General features: G+C 44.9%; 1 non-coding gene across 1 annotated transcript; it reads right to left on the minus strand.

The window, feature by feature from the left end:
* Positions 1–3,684: 3,684 nt before the first annotated feature.
* LOC148777939 (U6 spliceosomal RNA) lies at positions 3,685–3,791 on the minus strand. Its single transcript, XR_016037493.1, has one exon. It is a non-coding gene; the product is annotated as a U6 spliceosomal RNA (small nuclear RNA).
* Positions 3,792–17,290: the final 13,499 nt, after the last annotated feature.

A 17,290-nucleotide genomic window follows, 5' to 3' on the forward strand; every position in this document is an offset into this window, starting at 1 on the left:
TTTATTGTACAATTTTGGTAAAGAATCTGCCTGCAATGCAGGAGACCCAGGTTCGATCCCTGGGTTGGGAAGATCCCCTGGAGAAGGAAATGGCAACCCACTCCAGTACTCTTGCCTGGAGAATACCATGGACAGAGGACCTGATGGGCTACAGTCCATGGGGTCGCAAGAGTCAGACACAACTAAACCACCACCACCGCCACCAACTACCTGATGGAGTGTTTGCCTCCAGGGAAAGAGAACTGAGTTAGAGTTCTGTCCCTGTTGGAGCTCATAGTCATACAAGGGACAAAGATACAAAAACGAATAGCTGCAATACCATGGGATGTGTCTTAGTCTAGATCACCAATTCCCAATGCACGATGAGTGACCTCTGGGTCTCCCAAGACACGTCAGTGAATCTGCAAGGTCCAAATGCTTTTTATCATGAAACTAACATGGTATTTGCCTTTTCACCCTCTTTCTCTTGTGAGTGTGAAATGGAGTTTCCCAGAGACAATGTGACATGTAAAGTCATAACGGATCACAGAAGTAAATAGAACATTCGAGTTGGCATCCGTTAAACCAGGCACTAAAGAGATGTTCAGAATGTAAAACCACACACTCTCCTTGTGATCATTTTCTTTTCCAAAATATAGCTGTCTTTCCTAAAAATGTTTCCATGATTTACTATGATTTTTAAATAAATTAACAAAGACTTCTCAGGATCAATTTCTTATATAGTTGCTGTTCAGTTGCTAAGTTGTCTCCGACTCTTTGCGACTCCATGGACTACTGGCTTCCCTGTCCCTCACCATCTCCTTGAGTTTGTTCAAACTCATGTCCATTGAGCCAGTGATGTCATCCGACCCTCTTGTCCTCTGCCACACCCTCCTCCTCCTGCCCTCAATCTTTCCCAGCTTTAGCACAAGCACATACATACACACACTTGCATGTGTGCATGCTCACTCAGTCATGTCTGATCCTTTGCAACTCCATGGACTGTAGCTTGTCAGGCTCCTAGTCCACAGGATTTGCTGCTGCTACTGCTAAGTTGCGTCAGTCGTGTCCGACTCTGTGTGACCCCATAGATGACAGCCTACCAGGCTCCGTCATCCCTGGGATTCTCTAGGCAAAAACACTGGAGTGGGTTGCCATTTTCTTCTCCAATACATGAAAGTGAAAAGTGAAAGTGAAGTCGTTCAGTTGTGTCCTACTCTTCGCGACCCCATGGACTGCAGCCCACCAGACTCCTCCGTCCATTGGATTTTCCAGGCAAGAGTACTGGAGTGGGTTGCCATTTCCTCCTCCAGGGGAATCTTCCCAACCCAGGGATTGAACCAACGCCTCCTGTGTCTCCTGCTCTGGGAGGCAGATTATTCACCTTTGAGCCACCTGTGAAGCCCAAGGTCTTTTCCAGTGAGTCCTCTCTTCACAGCAGGTGGCCAAAGTATTGGAGCTTCAGCTTCAGCATCAGTCTTTCCAATAAACATTCAGGTTTGATTTTCTTTAGGATGGACTGGGCTGATCTTACTGTCCATGGGACTCTCAAGAATCTTCTCCAACACCAAGTTATACAGCTAGAAAGGAGCTGATGCACTGCATTAATCTAGCCTCTGGGTCTCAGAATCCTGTGTGTAAGATCATCTCTCTCCTATTTTTCGTGATTAATCCTCCTTTTCTATCAATGGATTTACTCTTTTATTATAACTTTTTATTGGAGTATAGTTGCTTTACAATATTGTTTTATTTTCTGCTGTACAGCAAAATGAATCAGCTATACGTGTACATATATACACTCTCTTTTGGGATTTCCTTCCCGTTTAGGTCACTCCAAGGCATTGGGTAGAGTCCCTATCTATTTAATGTGTAGTATTGTGCATATGTCGATTCCAATCTCCTGATTCAATCCACTCCCCCAGTTTCCACCCCTTGGTGTCCACAGGTTTGTTCGCTATGTTTGTGTTTCTGTTTTTACTTGCAAATCTGTACCATTTTTCTAGATTCAACAAATCTAGTCTTTTTATGGTCTATCATTCGTTACTCTCCTTTGACACCTGTAAACACCCCCACTTCCATCTCACTGAACTGCGAGAGCTGTGAAGGAATAGACCTCCAGTCTCTCTGAGACAGAACCGCTTTCATTCGTTCCTTTACTCACCTGTTTAGCATTTATTCAACATCTATTTTGTGCCTGTTACTGTAATTGGTTCTGGGAATGAAAAGATGAAATATAATGTCTGCTTTGAAGGAGTTTATGTTCACAGAGACTCAAGGAACAGTGACACAATGCCCAGCACGCAGAGATGATGTGAGGCACTTGTCCCTGCAATTTGATGACTTCCGGGGTTACAGATCCTCGTGCATTTCCACACTTCCTTTGCCCTCGTCCCATAGGGCTTATTGGAGGAGGAAATGGCAACCTATTCCAATATTCTTGCTGGGATAATTCCACGGACAGAGGAGGCTAGCAGGTTACAGTCCATGGGGTCACAGAGCCAGACAGGACTGAGTGACTGGGCAAGCGTAGAGTTTATACTTTTGCTGTGGCAAATACGTTCAAAGGATGGCGAGAAGAAAAAATCTTCCAGAGTCCAGAGTAAGAAGCTGCCTCCTGTAGAGAGGAAAATGGTGAAGTCTCAAAAGAAGAGGTAAGATTTAGGGTAGGTTTTGGAGGTTGAGTTGAAGTTTGCAGAGAAAGAAGGAGAGAAGAATGTTTCAGGTGGAAGTAGCTGCATGCTCAAAGTTATAAAAAAAAGAAGTGGCCAAAAGGAAGAGAAATGATAGCCCAGATCTAAATAGTGATTGGCACTGTTGTCAGAAAATGATTGCTGATTAATGACCAAACCAATGCTCTAGGGAAAAGCGTTAAGGGATGCCAGGGCCATGGGGGGTCGGGGGAGGTTGCTCCAAGCTCAGAGAAAGCGTTAGGTGCAAGATCAGGTTAGAAGCAAAGAAAGAACTAGCTGCAAAGGCTAGAGAGGTTTGAGACTTTGATTTTTAATCCATTGGGATAGAATTCCTTAAACTTGAGTATTGAGGAAGTTGTCTTTCGGGTATTTGTCAGCCTGGGAAATGGGCTTCTTCCATTTCTTGGGGAAATAGAAGGGAGCCTAAGTATTTTTAATATAAAACTTTATGTTGTCTGTATAAAAGCTCTTAGGAGAAAGACTTGAAAATCTCATATGGCCTCAGCATCCTTGAGGAAATGGTTCAGACTAACACTTCCTGTTATACTGCAAGAGTGCTTAGAGAGCGAACACTTCTGATGAATTCACCCTCGACTGCACCTGGCCAGGTATGGCTCATGCTAACCAGTTCCCCTCTCCTACTGTCATAGCACAGAGAGAGGAAAATGAGATTTAAGTTCAAATGAAGCATGGCTGGGAAAAATCTGTATGTCATGTAAGGGCATCAGTAAGTGCCTTTAAAAAAACAACAACAACTTTCATTTTGTATTGGAGTAAAGCTGATTAACAATGTTGTGATAGTTTCAGGTGCCCAGCCAAGTGACTTAACCATACATAGACATGTATCCATTCTCTCCCAAACTCCCCTTCTGTCTAGGCTGCCACGTAGCACTGAGCGGTTCCCTGTGTTGTACGGTAAGTCCTTGTTGGTTATCATTTAAATATGGCAGTGTGTACATGTCCATCCCAAAGCCCCTAACTATCCTTTCTCCCCATCCTTCTCCCCTGTAACCAGAAAAATGCGGAGTGCTTCACGAGTTTGCGTGTCATCCTTGCACACAGGCCACACCAATCTTCCCCGTATTCTTCCACTTTTAGTACACGTGCTGCTGAAGTGAGCACCTTTTTTGTTGTTGCTGTTCTTTTGGCTAAAATGATAAGAACAAAGAGTTCTAATGCTGTGTCCAGATAGAATTTATTTTAAAGCAGTTTGTTGTTGCTTTTTCATTTTGGTTTTTGCAGAAATTGTCACCACTCTTTCTATTCCCACTTGGCCGTGTTGGGATTGCCCAGAGTGTGTGTCCCATAAGAAGACTAGAAATATTTTTAAATTGAACAGATTTGTGATGGTTTTAGGTTCCCTGGCAAAAATATTCGCATGGGTAAATCATTTTCACTGAAAAAGCAGTTAGGAGAATAGGTGAAGAGAGGAAATGGACCAATTTTATTTTTCTTTTCTTACTACAGCTTCTTTAAAGACCAAAGCTGAGGTTTGCAATTGGCAGCTAGGAGAAGCTGACAGCTGCATCTTTTCAGATTGGGGCACAGACTACTTTCTAACTCTTTACTCTTTGTGCCTGGAAAATGTGACTCTGCTCAAAGATTTCAGACAGAAAATAGTGCTTGTTTATTCTTCAAAGACTTCTATTGGCTTCTCTTGCTGTCTTTCCTGATGTGCCCAGAAGGGACCCATTGAGTGCAAAGCTCGTCAGCACCATTATTTGTGATTCAGAAGACATGTATTAACCTCTGGTATAGACCTGTCCCTATAGTAGGCAACAAGGAGGCAGAGGCACAAGAATTCTTGTTTCTGCCCAGAGGTCATCGCAATTACTGAGGGAGTCTGGAGGGCCAGATGCTGTGGGAGTGACAGTGAGGACACCTGGCCCCCTGGGGTGTCAGGGAGGATGCTCCGGAGGAGCGGACAGCTGAGCCAAGACAAGAGGGACCAGACAAATCACCAGGGACCTGCGAAGTGGTCACATACAGCGAGAAAGATGACGAGAAATCAAGGGTACAGTGTGGGATCTCCTGTAGCCACAGTAGCTTCCAAAGCCTGCACAAAGTACATTCTGGTGAGCAAGGAGGGAGCATCCTGAGGGAGTTACAGACACAATGTGAGGGGCCTTAGTGTCAGGGGAGGCGGTGCATCCATCAGGGTCCTGACAAGTGCAGACAGAAAGGTCCACTCACAGAGCAGGGTCAAGGGAACAACGACGTCAGTGGATTGCAAGCACTAGGAAACAGACGAGGCCAGGACTGCTACCAGGGAAGAAACGGGGCTGTGAGAGACGGGGCTGTGAGGATGGTCCCCCACTAGAACGGTGAAGATGGTCCCCCACCAGGAGATGCTTTAAAGGGACCAAGCTATAGATGGAACTCAGGCACTGCAACAGGGAGGAGATGGGAGGCCATGCCTCCAACTCTGTTTCCTGGAGACTTCCACCCTACCCAGCCCCTCTGTTGGCCAAAGTCAACCCGTGGCCAGAGGGTAGCAGAGCTCTGGGAGGCAGGGGTCAGTGCTCAGACACAGGGCATCCACAGTACCATGCTCTGTATCTAAAGCACAGTCAGTGTAGACCTTCACACAGATATGAGGAAGGTTGTTTCATAAGTTTTATGACATGCCAAGTGAAACACAGGGTTTAGATAAGCATTACAAACATAGATAATTATGAAAAGCTTCAAGTAACAGCCAATGGGTTTTCTGTATTTTGTTAAAAGCACATGCATTGCTAAAAACTACCTTCTAGCATTTTGGACCAAAATCTGTTCTTCCTATAAACCCTGGGATGTTTATTTGATTCAGTGACTATTTGGTGGGAATTCAGCTGAATTTTCCTTCAGTTCAGTTCAGTTCAGTTCAGTCGTGTCCGACTCTTTGCGACCCCATGAATCACAGCACACCAGGCCTCCCTGTCCATCACCAACTCCCGGAGTTCACTCAAACTCATGTCCATAGAGTCAGTGATGCCATCCAGCCATCTCATTCTCTGTTGTCCCCTTCTTCTCCCGCCCCCAATCCCTCCCGGCATCAGAGTCTTTTCCAGTGAGTAAACTCGTCCCATGAGGTGGCCAAAGTATTGGAGTTTCAGCTTTAGCATCAGTCCTTCCAATGAACACCCAGGATTGATCTCCTTTAGAATGGACTGGTTGGATCTCCTTGCAATCCAAGGGACTCTCAAGAGTCTTCTCCAGCACCACAGTTCAAAAGCATCAATTCTTCGGCGATCAGCTTTCTTCACAGTCCAACTCTCACATCCATACATGACCATGGGGAAAACCATAGCCTTGACTAGATGGACCTTTGTTGGCAAAGTAATGTCTCTGCTTTTTAATGTGCTATCTAGGTTGGTCATTGCTTTTCTTCCAAGGAGTAAGCGTCTTTTAATTTCATGGCTGCAATCAGCATCTGCATTGATTTTGGAGCCCCCCCAAAATAAAGTCTGACACTGTTTCCACTGTTTCCCCATCTATTTCCCATGAATTTTCCTTGGTGATTTATAGATTCCTGTGAGGGACTTTAGGGGGAATCGTGTCAATAGAAGAACAGAATGTGGAGAAGGAAAACATTTGCTGAATACTTACTCAGTTCATTTCAGTTCATCAGTCTTGTCCAACTCTTTGTGACCCCATGGACCGCAGCACGCCAGGCCTCCCTGTCCATCACCAACTCCCAGAACTTACTCAAACTCATGTCCATCCAGTCAGTGATGCCATCCAACCATCTCATCCCCTGTCGTCCCCTTCTCCTCCTGCCTTCAATCTTTCCCAGCATCAGGGTCTTCGCCAGTGAGTCAGTTCTTCGCATCAGGTGAATACTTACTATGTGCCTACAATCTCATTTCATCTTCACAGCCACCCTCTAATCTTTTCACACACTGTAGGTGAGATTACCTCAGAAGCTCATTACAGACTCATGGAACCAGGATTCAGACCTGAGTCTTTGTGACGACAAAGCCCATCCTGTTTTCAGAAAACCAGTGTCTTGTGTCAACCTTTCATGTGGTCTCATAAACTAAGGGATCCTGTTGGAAAACAGGCAAATTACAATCTTTCTTTCCTCCTCCTCTCCCCTTTTCTTCCTTCCTTCTTCCTCCCTCTGCCCCTTTCTTGCTTCCTTTCTTTCTTGCTATTGTTTTCTAAACTCAGTGTATCACAGGCAACATTTTTTTCATCTCCCATCTCTGATGCTTCCCTTAGAAAACAAATCCTATATGATAAACGGTATAACCTTTAGCTTCAGTCATGTCAGACTCGTAGCGACCCCATGGACTGCAGCCTACCATGCTCCTCTGTCCATGGGATTTTCTAGGCAAGAGTACTGGACACGACTGAGCGACTTCACTTTCACTTTTCACTTTCACACATTGGAGAAGGAAATGGCAACCCACTCCAGTGTTCTTGCCTGGAGAATCCCAGGGACGGGGAGCCTGATGGGCTGCTGTCTATGGGTCGCACAGAGTCGGAGACGACTGAAGCGACTAGCAGCAGCAGCATAACCTTTAGCTTAAATAACTATTAAACACATCAGCAATACAGAATCTCATTTCTGCATGAGCCATTTGTGTGAAGAACTCCTATGACAAGAGAACAGAAGCCTGCTTTTAGAGGCTCCTAAGGAAGAGAACTAGAGAAGGCGATGGCACCCCACTCCAGTACTCTTGCCTGGAAAATCCCATGGATGGAGGAGCCTGGTAGGCTGCAGTCCACGGGGTCTTGAAGAGTTGGACATGACTGAGCGGCTTCACTTTCACTTTTCACTTTCATGCTTTGAGAAGGAAATGGCAACCCACTCCAGTGTTCTTGCCTGGAGAATCCCAGGGACGGGGTAGCCTGGTGGGCTGCCGTCTATGGGGTCACACAGAGTGTGACTGAAGTGACTTAGCAGCAGCAGCAGCAGGAAAGAAGAGAACAGTTTATTATAAAGAGTTTCTTTGCAGGGATCATATTCGTAAAACTTAATCTAAAAAGAACACAGTAAGGAGGTATGTGAATTCTGTCTTATCTATACTGGTTCCAGGGTTATTTGAGTTTTAAATTTCTGGAAAATTTTATCTTCCATTGATTCACATTTTGCCATGGAATCCAATTCTTCCCTGGATGTTTCAACTGAAAAATCATCAACGGAACTATTAGAGCAACAGGAATAATCACTAAAACCTGACCGTTCACACAGGGTGAGAGAACCCAGTTTGAGATAAGCCAAGTCAGGGTTAAATCAGAGAACGAAGACCAGATGTTTCCACATGCTCTCCCCATTCATTCATTCATGGAAGTCAATGCTTTAAGACCATCTGAGTTTCCAGGTGCTCCACAAAGCATTGTTTACGAGGCTGGTGCCCACTGAACACTTCTTCCTACGCTTAAAATTGAAAGAGCAGACTCAAGTCAAGGCCCCAGGATTGCACCCAGCACATCACAGGATACCCAACAGACGTGAGCCTCTCTGAGCATGCTGTCCTTGTCACTCCTGCCGGATACATGCTAATGGTCATCTCTAACAGTCTGAGCGTCTTCCGCCTCACTGAGCTCTGATTTCAAGTCTCTCCGCGTCGCGTGCGTTTCTCTCCCGTCCTTACACTGACTCACGCAGTCATCAGACAGTCATCCAGCGCTCACCACTCCAGTGTTCTTGGGCTTCCCTGGCGTCTCAGTCAGTAAAAGAATCTGCCTGCAATATGGGCTCAATCCCTGGGCTGGGAAGATCCCCTGGAGGAGGGCACAGCAACCCAGTCTAGTATTCTCGCCTGGAAAATCCTCATGGACAGAGGAGCCTGGCAGGCTGCAATCCATGGGGTCTCAAAGGGCTGGATACAACTGAGCGACTAAGCCCAGCACAGCACCCTCTCAATCAGGTAAGTGAAGATGATCAAGTTGATGAAGGCATGAATGGTGCACACCATCACAGCTGGGTCTGACAAGGGAGCCATAAATGCCTTTCAGAGCAGGGCTCCATCAAGCATATGAACACATGCAAAGTTTCAGTGTAACCTTTAGGGCTTTGTAAATGCTGCTCCCTCAGGCCACAGGGCCTCCTCCAACCTGTTTGACCCAGGAGACCTCAAATTCAAATTTCAGCTAAAAACCCAGCTACCTCGAGGAAGCTTTCTTTTTCTTTTTGAAGATTTTGAACATATATAAAAGGAAAATGAATACTGTGACGAACCCCATCTACCCGTCAGCCAAGTTCAACACCGTCATCTCATGTCCGATGTGGCTTGCTCTGTGGACCTAGGAGTGGGGAGAAAAGTCAGGTGGAGCTGGGATTTTGCCCAAAGGATCAGCAGGGAGCGCGAAATGGGTTACAAATGCAGAAATGACATGGTTGGGTCTGCTTTCCAGGGAAGACCACTCTGACCTTTGAAGATAGATGAGAAAGGGGCAAGGCTGAACCTGGAGATATCAAGGAAGAAGGTGTTGTTGGGAAGTAGGTAGAAACTTAAAACACAGTGGGGGATGGAAAGGGGCAAGGCTGAACCTGGAGATATCAAGGAAGAAGGTGTTGTTGGGAAGTAGATAGAAACTTAAAACACAGTGGGGGATGGGGTCCCTGCACAAGCAGATGGAGTGAGCTACAGCTGATCTGTGTAAGGCACGCTTCAACACCAGCAGGGCGTGGGAATGAAAGGTTCCAACCCGGGGAGTTAGAGAAGCCTCCTTATAGAATGGTATGGTGTGAGTGTGTTCTTGAAGTCAAATAAAGACAAGAAGCTATACCTGTGCCTCCATGCAAAAACAGCTTACCCAGCAGAGAGCATTGTTTACGGTGCATTGGTAATTAAACTCGACCCCATCTTCGCTATGCTCCACTGACCTTCAGTTAAAAGGACCCCAGCATCTGTGTGTTGTTACTGTAATGAACAGCGTTTCCACCACTGCCCCTCATCCGAATCCCCGGCAAGTCTACATGGTTCTCTAAGAGTCATGACCGTGGGCGCTCACACTTCCATCATAAAACCTCACATCAATGTTTCTCACAACCACTTTGCTTTCTCACTGAGGCTGTTCAAATGTCAGTGGTTTTAGCACTGAGCTTAACCTTTACGTATTTTCACCAGAGTCTCAGAAACACAGCCTGTGCTGGATTTTCTTCACGGTGGTGGGTGGGAATGTTTTATACACATAGTGATAAGCCAAGAATTCTGGCAGCACCATTGAATTGCCTTCGAGACATCATACATGTTTGAGCAGTTTCAATAAGGCAATGGGGTTCCATTGCATTCAATGCCAAGTATAGGATAATTGTTCATTTATCATTCATTCAGCGAAAAAAAAAAAAAAGTTGTTTACTCGCTTAGTCATGGCTGACTCTTTGCGACCCCCATGGACTGAAGCACACCAGGCTTCCTTGTCCATCACCAACTCCCTGAGTTTACTCAAACTCAGTTCCACTGAGTCAGCAATGCCATCCAACCATCTCATCCTCTGTTGTCCCCTTCTCTTCCCGCCTTCAATCTTTTCCAGCATCAGGGTCCTTTCCAATGAGTCAGCTCTTCACATCAGGTGGCCAAAGGATTGAAGCTTCAGCATCAGTCCTTCTAATGATTATTCAGGACTGATTTCCTTTAGGATGGACTGTTTTGATCTCCTTGCTGTCCAAGGGAGTCGAGAGTCTTCTCTAACACCACAAGTCTTCTCTAACACCACAGTTAAAAATCATCAATTCTTTGGTGTTCCGCCTTCTTTGTGGTCCAACTCTCACATCCATACACGACTGCTGGAAAAACCATAGCTTTGACTAGATGGGCCTTTGTCAGCAAAGTAATGTCTCTGCTTTTTAATGTGCTGCCTAGATGTGTCATAGCTTTTCTTCCTAGAAGCAAGTGTCTTTTAATTTCATGACTGTAGTCACTATCTGAAGTGTTATTTGGAGCCCAAGAAAATAAAGTCTGTCACTCTTTCCATTGTTTCTCCATCTATTTCCCATGAAGTGATGGGACCAGATGCCATGATCTTAGTTTTTTGAATGTTGAGCTTCAAGCCAAGTTTTTCATTCTCCTCTTTCACTTTGATCAAGAGGCTCTTTAGTTCCTCTTCACTTTCTGCCATAAGGGTGGTGTCATCTGTGTATTTGAGGTTATTGATGTTTCTCCCGGCAATCTTGATTCCAGCCTGTGCTTCATCCAGCCCAGCATTTCACATGATGTATTCTGCATATAAGTTAAATAAGCAGGGTGAAGAAAACAGCCTTGACACACTTCTTTCCCAATTTGAAACCAGTCCATTTTTCCATGTCCAGTTCTAACTGTTTCTTCTTGCCCTTCAAACAGGTTTCTCAGGAGGCAGGTAAGGTGGCCTGGTATTCCCATCACTTTAAGAATTTTCCACAGTTGCAATCCACACAGTCAAAGGATTTATCATAGTCAGTGAAATTACTGAGGGCCTATTCTGGGACAAGCACGCTTAGAAGCCATGGGAATATGAGACTGAACAAAATAAAGTGCCTATCCTCATAGAGATTAGATTCTAGGGCAAGAGACATATCATTGTACAGATAATGGATCAGGAGGTGATAAATGCTGTGTCAAATTTGAATTGTGTTAAAAATTGGATAGAAGCCGTATTCCAGTGGCTTCCACCAAATGGAGAGGCTGTATTTGATGTAAGTGGTTAGGAAGGAGTGTCAGTTATCTTTTTCACTTCAGAAATTCTGAAAGATAATTGACCTAAATGTGTCTGAGAATTCGCTTACTTTCTAAAATGTATCTGTAGCTTCAAAATATACACTGGTGGCACTTTCGCAGTCATTCATGGATTTTTGCAATGTGGAAATTTTTTAGTCACCTGGTATGCACATTTCCAGCTGAGGTCCAAGGAGGTAAGGCTGTCTTCCTGTCTTAGTTTCCATATCATAAACGAATGTCCTTTTGAAGGCCCATTTAGTGCCATGTTTTCCACATTTTTGGGCTTGTTCTTGGTGATTTGTTATTTAAATGCCCCCTGGAGCATAGTGTTGAAGTGAGATATAGTACTCTTAAGCTCAGGAAGGTACAGTTTGCCTTATGGAGGAAATATATGTTAGAATGAGCTTCGTTCCTTTGCTGTGGTCTGAGTCCAGTGGTAAAGAATCAACAAATACATTAAACAAGGTGTCTTTAAACAAAAATGCAGATAAAACAAAGCCCTATGATGATTAACTGATAAAACAATGCCGACGGAGCCTCACAGGAAACTAACTTTATGCTTCCTCCAGAAGCAATGGTTCAGTACTCAGCAATCTGTGTGTTAATGGCAACTTCATAGAACATTACTTCAGCAAAGAATAAGCATTGACTGTATCTCTCTTCTGCTTTTCTTTCTACTGCCACCTACTAAGAGGCAACTAATATTGTTGAATATGGATTTTAATTCCAGGTCTACTAGTTACATGTGTGATACTGGGGGAGATTGTTAATCTCATTGGGCTTCAGTTTATGATCTGTAAAATAGAAATAATAAAGGGTTGTAAGCAGGGTTGTTGTGAGGGTTAAATAAAATAATAAATGAACAGTTATTTGGCAATAGCTACTTAAAAATATCATCTAAATTTTCTGCATTGAGGATATTTTGCTAGAGAAAATTTTATAATGGGAGATAATTACTTGAATGTTTTTTTTTAAATAAACCTCTTTGTAATTGAAAAAATATGGCAATCATATGCTCTGAACTGAAACATACAGACAGGCATGCATGGATAATGACCTCTGTCTTACCCCGTGTCTCCCAGTTCTTCTCAGAGGCGACAATTGCTAACCATTGTATATATTTCTGGAAAATTTAGATGCAAATGCAGGTCCTTATGTATATAAAAGATTTCAGAAGAAAAAAGCTCTATTTTAAAACTTAAGAGTCCTTACAATTCTTCAGATTTAATAATCGATGGTTACAAGAACACTGGGTTTTTGTTCTATGATTTACCCCATGTGCTCTCAAGAAGGGGTTTGCCCCATCTGGACCAATGCCCCGTGGGAAGCAGTTAGAGAGTGAGCCACTTCACTAGCAAAGGCTGTCCATCTCGTTCTGGCTGTTTGGGTCCCCCTCCCTCACCTCTGCCACGCTGTCTCCATACCTCAGTCAGCACAGGGAATTATCTGTCTACCTGCATCCACTACCTCATTCTTCTTTGCTCTGAGAACTCGCATCATTTCAGATATGAGTTCACAATCTGTTCCTAGGGATGACTTATGATTGATCTTAAACAACCAGTGTACTCTCTCTCCCAAAAGACTAGTTTCAAAGTTACTATGTGACCCAGGTCCCCAGGGCAACACAAAGAGAACATTCTCCTCCTTCCTGTTGTTGGAGATTTGGGTGTGTGAGTTTGCTACAGCCATCTTGCATGTCTTCGTAAAAGGAGGCGTTGCCGACACACTGGGGTTGGCCAACTGGAAAGATGAAAAAGAACCTGGACCCTGGTGACATTGCTGAGTGCCACGTTGAGGACTCTGACCTTTCCCACAACAACCCTGCTTAGGCCTTAAGTACACACTTAGGAAGGGGTGAGCAGAAAAGAAGGGTGTAAGGTGATCAAACCTGCATCTTACACAAATGTCCTCAGCTGAAGTATGGAGAGAGTGCTGGAGAGGATCGAAGCAGAGAGTGAAGGCTCTTGGGAAATCTACTGCAAGTGTCCGGTGAGAGGCGATGCTGACTTGGCCTGGAGAGGAAGCAATGCAGTGAACCCTGGTGGGGTGGGGATTTCAAGAAAGAGGGAACAAATATGGGTGAGGACTCAGATCCCCAGAGTGAGACGTCGGGGTGCCTTGTAAGCATGGTGACGTGGCACTTCTGGGGCAGAACCATCCCCTGAGATAAGGGAGAAACAGGCAGGAAAGGGACGGGGTAAAATCAGGAGTTTGATTGACGATGCTGAAAGTAAAGTGGTTTGAGACACATCAGCTGAAGCTGAGTAAACGGCTGTATGTATGGATACAAAAGAGGAATGTCCACCAGCTGTATCAGTTCAGTTCAGTTCAGTTCAGTCGCTCAGTCGTGTCCGACTCTTTGCGACCCCATGAATCACAGCACGCCAGGCCTCCCTGTCCATCATGGCTCCCGGAGTTCACTCAAACTCATGTCCATCGAGTCGGTGATAAAGCTGTATAGACCCAAACAAATATATTTAAATTTTCAGGGTTTTAGCTCTTCTGTACCATTCTTAGCCCTTGTACATGATGGTGATGGTGATGACGGTGTTGACGGTGGTGACAGGTAACACTCACTGATAATTACTCTGTTCTAAGCACTTTGGGGGGCTCCCCTGGTGTCTCAGTGGTAAAGAACCCACCTACCAATGCAGGAGATGTGGGTTCAATTGCTGGTCCAGGAAGATCCGCTGAAGAAGAAAATGACAACCCACTCCAGTATTCTTGCCTGGAAAATCTCACGGACAGAGCAGCTTGACGGGCTACAATCCATGTGGTTGCAAAGAGTTGGACACAACTTAGCAACTAAAGATCAACAACAAGCACTTTGGTACAGTATTTTACTTTTTTTTGTTACTAATCCATATTAGGCCCAAGATCACATAGCCAACCAGTGGCAGAAACTTGATCCAAACCCAGACAATGTGTTTCATAATGTGGGATGTTAATAATATTTCACTGATAGGTTGTGGTGAAGATCGCATTTAAAAATGATACCAACTTATGTTTATGAAGCACTTATTATATTGCAGACACGGTTTTAAGTGCTTCACATGAATTAGCTCATTGAATTCTTACATTAGGAGCTAAATACCAGTACTGTTATTCTCATTTTACAGATGAGAAAATGGATAATAATTTGCTTATATCTAAGAGGAATGCTGGGCTGGAAGAAGCACAAGCTGGAATCAAGATTGCCGGGAGAAATATCAATAACCTCAGATATGCAGATGACACCACCCTTATGGCAGAAAGTGAAGAGGAACTCAAAAGCCTCTTGATGAAAGTGAAAGAGGAGAGTGAAAAGGTTGGCTTGAAGCTCAACATTCAGAAAACGAAGGTCATGGCATCTGGTCCCATCACTTCACGGGAAATAGATGGGGAAACAGTGGAAACAGTGTCAGACTTTATTTTTTTGGGCTTCAAAATCACTGCAGATGCTGACTGCAGCCATGAAATTAAAAGACGCTTGCTCCTTGGAAGGAAAGTTATGACCAACCTAGATAGCATATTAAAAAGCAGAGACATTACTTTGCCAACAAAGGTTCATCTAGTCAAGGCTATGGTTTTTCCCGTGGTCATGTATGGATGTGAGAGTTGGACTGTGAAGAAAGCTGATTGCCGAAGAATTGATTCTTTTGAACTATGGTGCTGGAGAAGACTCTTGAGAGTCCCTTGGACTGCAAGGAGATCCAACCGGTCCATTCTAAAGGAGATCAATCATGGGTGTTCATTGGAAGGACTGATGCTAAAGCTGAAACTGCAATACTTTGGCCACCTCATGCGACGAGCTGACTCACTGGAAAAGACTCTGATGCTGGGAGGGATTGGGGGCAGGAGGAGAAGGGGACGACAGAGAATGAGATGGCTGGATGGCATCACCGACTCGATGGACATGAGTTTGAGTGAACTCCAGGAGTTGGTGATGGACAGGGAGGCCTGGTGTGCAGTGATTCATGGGGTCGCAAAGAGTCGGACACAACTGAGTGACTGAAATGAACTGAACTGAACTGAAGTAAGTCAAGGAGAAGGCAATTGCATCCCACTCCAGTACTGTTGCCTGGAAAATCCCATGGACAGAGGAGCCTGGTAGGCTGTAGTCCATGGGGTCAGTAAGAATAGGACATGACTGATTGACTTCACTTTCACTTTTCACTTTCCTGCATTGGACAAGGAAATGGCAACCCACTCCAGTGTTCTTGCCTGGAGAATTCCAGGGACGGGGGAGCCTGGTGGGCTGCCGTCTATGGGGTCACACAGAGTTGGACATGACTGAAGCAACTTAGCAGCAGCAGCAAGTAAGTCAAAGGTGAGGTTAGGACCCAGGAAGTTTTTCTTCAGAGTCTATGATGTTCATGATGTTTTCTTCAGAGTCCATATGTTATTTCAGACTCACAAATTGTCTAAGATAATTCTTGCTACAGGCAAGCACAGGATGCCACTGTCCAGGATATTAAAACAAATTTGTCTCAGGACTTAACCAAAGACACTGATGGCTTGCAAAAGATGAGTAGCTAAGCCCACAGCTCCCTTAAAGGCTAAGTGCTGAGATAAAAGAACATCTGTCACAAAGTAGACGCCCAACAAATATCTGTTAAATGAATAAATAAATGAACGGACTCAGGATGAGAATAGCAAACTAATCAAAATGTTAAGACCTGTTCTGTCACTGTTCCTCGAATCGGCCTCTTGGAAATGTCACTTCTCTTCTTGGGTCTCTGTTCACTTGTAAAATGTGTTGGTTGAACTATTAGGGAGGACAAATGATATACCTGATCCACACCATCATTTCCTTCTGGACAGACATTGCTAATCCATCACACCACCATTTCCTACTACTGATCCTTGGGCAGACATTCCTAATCCATCACAGCAGCACTTCCCTCTGTGCCTAAGACCACCTTCAAGGCCATGCTCTTGGAAATCATCCAGCACCACCACTCCAGGTTCAATCTGTGAGCAGACCCTGAACTCCATGACCTCCGAAGTCCTTCCCAACTCTGACATCTCATCACTCTGTGAAAGAAAGCCCTCCTTTTCTTAAGATCTTCTTCTGCAGTAATCTACTGCTTTCAAATGTCTTCATTCAACCCCAAACCTACAGCCTTGGCTGGATGGGCCTGCTGAGAGGGAAGAATAGGAACCACATGCTGACGGGGCGGTAATCTGTTCACGCGTCTGGTTGGTGATGTTGAAACTGCCGTGGTGACTCAAGGCCACACGCCGCTGTCAGCAGCATCCTTCAAGACAGGCGTTCCCAGAGTCCTCAGGAGTACTCAGCTTTTTTTTTTTTTTTTCACAAGAATCCTGCCCCTCCTAAATTCCTTTCCTGTGTGCCTGTTCCCAGCTGCTGCCTAGAAGCCCCAAGCCAACCTAAAGGAGAGGGCTCTTCTGACCCCCTCAACCTCCTTCCGCATCCCCAGAAAAATGGGATTCATCTTCTGAGGGTGGGGGGAGGTTGCGGAGCCTCCTCTTTCTTCCCTCCACCTTCTCTCACAGCTGTACACCAAGCCTTTAGCGAGCCCTTTGACCGGACACATATTTTCAACAGCTTTGGAGCTATTTTGCACCATCTGCTTTTCAGTACTAAAATCAACAACTCTATCTTGGAGCAACATTTTGTATCTCTCCCAGTCCCTTCTCAACACTGAAAGAAGACCTGCTCTCATTTGAGTGAGGGGATAACAATATTTATAATATGGTTTTATACGTGTGCAGACACCAAACCAACCAAATGAGCCTCACTGAGTGCCTGCCATCAACCAGTCCCCACACATACCGTGTGGACTGGCTACCAGGCCAGGGACTCAGTTGGAGAAGGAAGGACCGGAAGATCCCACTGAGCTGCCAGCATCCTTTGTATGAGCCTCAGCAAGTCTTTTCACCACTCTGAGCTACAGTTCCTTCATCTGTTCAGTGTTTCCATGGAACCATTTTCTCTATAGCTACAGAAGTGAGACCCTCATGCTCTGCAGACAGGAAGGGACTGGCAAA

The sequence above is a fragment of the Moschus berezovskii genome, chromosome 5 (genome assembly GCF_049115385.1).
Source record: "Moschus berezovskii isolate FMDL1 chromosome 5, NW_MosBer_1.0, whole genome shotgun sequence".
Classification (NCBI taxonomy): Eukaryota; Metazoa; Chordata; class Mammalia; order Artiodactyla; family Moschidae; genus Moschus; species Moschus berezovskii.